Source organism: Alligator sinensis, unplaced genomic scaffold, assembly GCF_000455745.1.
Source record: "Alligator sinensis unplaced genomic scaffold, ASM45574v1 scaffold1434_1, whole genome shotgun sequence".
NCBI classification, from domain to species: domain Eukaryota; kingdom Metazoa; phylum Chordata; order Crocodylia; family Alligatoridae; genus Alligator; species Alligator sinensis.
This window is the reverse complement of record NW_005843168.1, coordinates 227,947-233,765: the sequence shown is the minus strand read 5'-3', so window position 1 is coordinate 233,765 and position 5,819 is coordinate 227,947.

Here is a 5,819-nt window from a genome sequence, read left to right as displayed (position 1 = left end):
CACTCCACTGACCACGTTTAAAGGATTGGTCTGCCTCAGCTGGGTTCAAATTATGCCGGCTTCCGGCTGGAGCCAGGTGATGAGGTCAGAGAAGGTATTTAAGGGTCAGGTCACCTGGTCTGGTGGCCTTGCTCCAGGGAAGACATTTTCAGAAACACAAACAGAAGCAGGGGCCTTCATAATCCAGAGGATTATGAAGTAGATTACCTGAAATTTAGCCAGTAAATTAGGGTTATGTATCTTTAGCTGCGTGTTGAAAGGGCCAACAAGCCCATTCTGTTTTGCTCAAGGCCTTGTTTTTCTAATACTCTTCTATCTTGTACTCCTTGCCCAGGGGTGACACGTAGGGGGTGCACGCGGGTGCATGTGCACCCCCTGAACGTGGCAGTGCACCCCCTATGAAAAGGTGCTGCCAACACTGTCGACAGCGCCTGCGGGAAGTCACCGCTTGCCACCTCGCTGCCGACATCGCCAGCAGTGTCTGTGGGCAGTCTGCAATTCCCGCTGGTCGCCAGCACTGCTGCTGGGGCCGAGGGCAGGCGGTCACTGACCCTTGGTTCGCACTCGCCCCTCCGCCGACAGCACCGGCAGTATCTGCGGGAGCTCCTGCCGCTCCCACTGCTGTGCTCCTGTAGCCGCCGTGCCCCCCCCAGCTGCCGGGGCACATGCTGTTCATGTCCTTCCCCATTCCCCCTCTCTCGGATTAATAAAATGCTAACTGTGACAGCACACCGAGCTGTGAATGCTTGAGAGGAGGAATGGGCCTTTTCCCTCCTAGCAGAGTTTGGCTGATTATTACCTGAAAACATTCTGGGTGGCTCCAGGCTATAAGGAACACCCAGAAATATTACCAGTGGGCAAAGCACCCCCAAAGTTTGTAAGGTCACTGTACCCCAAGCTACACAGAGCCCTAACAGTGACCAAGGCCTGGGTGGTAGCAGCAATTACCCCAGGCTTGCGGGTGTGCTCTGGGAAGGGGGTGGCTGGACATAGGCGCCCCAGGGGAGACACCTGAAGTGGGGTTTTGATCAGGCACAGTGAGGCAGGTGGCTCGGCACAAGTGATGGGAGCGGTGGGATCCCACAGATTGCTGTCTGGAAGGCACAACCTGGGGGAAGGAAGAGGAGTCACTGAAAACCCTTGAGCAAACGAGTCTTTAATTTGGCATCGAGTCAGCCGGATAGGGTAACTAGCTTGAATAGCCGATAAGTATGCTGTGATGTCCCTGGAGGACCTGCTGCAGGAGCTGAAGCGGAGGAACCTCCCTGACTCCGAGGGTCATAAGAGAAAGGATCTGATTAGGTCCCTGCGGGCCTATGATGAAGCCCAGGAACCTCCTGTCCCGGTTCCAAGAGGGAATGGAGCTGGTGGAGCCCCTTCCAACGGGCCTGCAGGAGGGAACCGAGAGGAGGAATTACTCCAGACACAAGAGATGGAAATACACCTGCTAGCAGCCAGAGAGAGGCAACACCAGCATGAGATTGAGATGCGCAAGATGGAGCTAGCGGAAACAGGCACAGCTCAAGCTCCAGGCCATGGAGTTGGAAGCTGAGGAATGCAAGCTCAAGCACGAGACACGCTGATCGCGGTGACCAGATAGAGTCGTGGACAGTCAGGTCCCACCAACACCAGCAGCTCCCCCCAGAGCGGACCCCAGGGTCTTCACCCTGTACAAGGACGGAGAGGATCCAGAAGTGTTCCTGAGCAACTTGGAAAAACAAGTGAGCTGATGGGAACTGAAGACGGAGGAGCGTCTGAAATATGTTGCCGGACTGGTATCGGGCAACCACCAGTCTGCCTGCAGAGCCTTTGGCTAACTGAGATTTTTAAAGAGGCCATACTTCAGAGGTTTAGGTTGGGGCCATATTATTTCTGGAAAAAGTTCTGTAATCCTGCCCCATTGCAGGGAAAGTCTGTGACTGAATTTGCAGCCCTGTTAGAGGATGCATTTCATAAATGGCTGAAGGGAGCCAAAGCTAGCACTGCAGAGGAGGTGATAGTGCTTATGGTGCTGGGCCAGTTTTATTTCAGGTGCCCTAGGGAGATTAAACACCTGGTCAAGGATAGGGACCCCAAAACAGCCCGTGTGGCTGCTGGAATTGTGGATCAGCTGTTGCTGAACAGAGAGGGCCTGGACTGAAGGCCTCCCCACTTTGGCAAGGACCAGAAAGGGATCCAAAAAGCAGGGAAGGGAGGGCCAGTCCTGAAATGGGAGGGTAGGCCTCCCGCTGCAGAGTGCAGGGCAGCCCCAGATTCGGTCGGTTCAGCCAAATCGGAGAGGAAGGGTTGCTTCAGCTGCAGGGAGTCTCGTCACTTCAAGTCCAACTGCCCAAAGCCAAGCAACCTCAGTAGGCCTGTCAACTGAGCAACAGCTGTATGCAGTGGGGGAGCGTACCTGTGTCTACAGGATTACAAACCCAGTGGAGGTGATGGCCTCCCACAGGGAGAAGGTAACAATGAATGGGAGAACCTGTATTGGGGAGGTGGACTCAGGGGCCAGTGTGTCGTTGATTGATACCAAACTTGTTTTGCCCTGAGATATAATATATTACCTGGAGAAACCCTGACCATTGAAGGGGTGAGGCACTGGCCATTCGAGGTACAAGTAGCACAGCTCCCCATCGAGTGGAGGGGCTGGGGACTGGGGAGTAATGGAACATGCTCCTGCCCCCATGCTAGTGGGGAGGGATATTACAGAGCTTGAGCATATGAGAGCAGCGTGGGGAAACATCATAGATCCCCACCACGTTAATGCAGTGACTTGCCGGCAGAGCAAAAAGGTGAGGGTGGGAGGTGGGGTAGAGGTAGAGGGGGCAAAGGAAGAGAATCCCCCTGACTCTGACCACCAGCCGGCCGCTGAGGGAACCAGTGACCCTGGGGTCAAGCTCAGTGACAGCCCCAAGGAGGAGCCCAGTCAGTCGGCGGCAGAGAGAGATGAGGCTCTTGGGGAGGAGTTGGAGACCATCCTGGGGAGGGAGGTGCACCCCTTATGGAAGCACCGGACCCCTGCTATTGCCTCGCTGGGCAGGAGGAGTGCAAGCAGGAGGTTCTGGCGGACCCCAGCTTGGAGGAACTCCGGCAGGTGGCCCAGGAGCAAGAGACAGAGCTCACCCCGGATAAGAGGGAACAGGCGATCTGGGATAAGGGACTCCTTTATTGGTTATGGGTACCTAAGAAGCATGCCGAGTCCTGGGAGCCCTGTCGCCAGCTCATGGTACCACTTAAGTTCAGGTGACAACTGCTCGCTGTGGCTCATAACTTACCTTGTGCTGGTCATAGGGGCATGGTCTGGACCCACCAGTGGCTGCTGACAAACTTTTACTGGCCCAGGCTAGCCCAGCCTGTGGCGGACTACTGCACATTGTGAGAGACATGGGCAAAACTGGGGCTGAGAGAAAAGCTCCCCTGCAGCCCCTCCCTATCGTTGATCAAGCCTTCCAAAGAGTGGGGATAGACACTGTGGGCCCTCTGAGGCATAAGACTCATAGAGGGAAGAAATATATCCTAACTCCTGTGGATTCTGCGATGTGGTACCTGGAGGCCGTCGCCTTAGCCTCCACAGAGGCTCCAGTGATCGTGGATGCCCCGACAAAGATCTTCTTCCAGCTGGGTTTCCCCTCCGAGATCCTGACGGACCGGGGTGGGAACTTCCTGGCGGAGATGATGAAGTGCCTGTGGGACTGCTGTGGGGTGAAACACCTCAAGACCACAGCCTACCACCCACAGACTAATGGGTTAGTGGCAAGGTATAATGGGACCTTGAAGGGTATGGTGAAGGCCTATGTGGCCCAATGACTGGGATGAGAAGCTTCAATATTTGCTCTTTGCTTACGGGGAGGTACCCCAGAAGTCTACCGGGTTCTTGCTATACGAGCTGATGTTCGGGAGGCGAGTCAGGGGTCCTCTCAATCTGGTGAGGGAGGAGTGGGAAGGAAAAATCTCCTCCTCCAAGACCTCGGTGGTAGGGTATGTGCTAAGCTTTCGGAATAAGATGGCTGAAATGATGAAGGTGGTACAAGACTCCCTGGGCTGGCCCCAGGAGAAGCAGAGTGTCTGGTACAACAAGGGAGCTCTCTTGCATACCTTTGAACCAGGGGATAAGGTTATGGTCTTCCTGCCACTAAAGACAAACAAGCTGCAAGCAGCTTGGGAAGGTCCTTAGATCATCCAGGACAAGGATGATGTGATTAATGTTGTTGCCATGAACAAGTCAGGCAAAAGGCCTAAAGTGGGACATGTAAACATGCTTAAACCCTGCTATGACAGGAGCGATGTCGTACTGTGGATTTCCTCTGTTGAGGAATCACCTGAGGATCCAGAGGAGCTGGTCCTGTATGCTGACTGGGATGGAGAGGCAGGGATAAGGGTCTTCTTTCCTCTCAGGACAAGGACAAGCTACACACAGCTCTCCGAGACTTTGAAACTGTATTCTCCAACAAAGCAGGTAGAACGACCCTGGTGGGTCTACAGACACAGGCAGCCATCGCCTTATCTGTTCAGTGCCCTACCCAGTTAATGGGAAGGTGCTGGAGGAGATGAAACATGAGCTCGACGACATGTTAGAGCTGGGGGTAACACGGCCTTCGGTGAATCGCTGGCCAGCTCTGTGGTACTCGTTCAGAAGCAGGATGGGACCTTCAGGTTCTGTGCGGACTGCAGGATGCTGAATGCAATTTCTACCCCAATGCTTATCCTACGCCCAGGATGGACTCTCTGCTCAACACACTGGGCTGAGCCAAGTTAGTCTCTACTCTCGATCGATCCAAAGGGTTCTGGCAGATGGCACTGGATCTGGACGCGATAGCCAAGTCTGCCTTTACCACGCCTTTGGGACTGTATGAGTTCACACTCCTACCTTTTGGTATGCGCAATTTTCCTGCCTCTTTTCAAAGACTGATTAAGAACTTGCTACCAGGAGTCGAGCAGTTTGCAGTGGCCTACACCAACAACATCACCATCTTCAGTCAGGACTTTGAATCGCACCTGATTCATCTAACCGCTGTGCTAGATAAGATCAAGCGGGCTGAGCTTACAGTGAAAGCCAAGAAATGTCAGCTGGCATTATCTGAGGTGGCGTATTTGGGACACCGTGTGGGTGGAGGCTCGATCGCTCCCATGTGGGAGAAGATTGAGGCCATTAGAGACTGGTCACCCCCATAAACTAGGAAGCAGGTCAGAGCCTTCCTTGGTCTAGGTTTGTCTCTGACTTTGGAGCAACTGCTGCTCTGCTGCATGAGCCGGCAAAAAAGAGCAACCCTGATCAGGTAGTCTGAAAGCCGAGATGTCAAAAGGCATTTGACACTTTGAAGACTGCCCTGATCAAACAGCCAATTTTAAGGGCATCAATCTATGATAAGCCCCTCTGCATGGCTACTGATGCCTTGGACACCAGACTTGGAGCTGTACTCCTGCAGGAGCATGAAGGGACATGACACCCTATGGCAGGGGCGGGCTTTAAACCAGGCTCGTCGGGGGAAGGGGAAGATGAGGGCGGAGGATACATCAGACTACCAGACCAAACGGCGCCCACAACTACAGCCCAGCCCAGACCGACAAGCGCAGCAGATAAACAGGTAAGAGATGGGGACCAGGGGAATGCTGGGACTAGGGGGTCGGTATACACGTCTACTGGAGGCCTGAAATGCCTCTACACTAATGCCCGTAGCACGGGGAACAAGCAGGAGGAACTCGCCCTCCTGCTGGCTGACACCAGCCCGGACATTGTGGGGATTACGGAAACATGGTGGGACTCCAGGCGTGATTGGGCGGTGAATGTCAAGGGCTATAGGCTGTACAGGAGGGACAGGATAGGAAAGAGA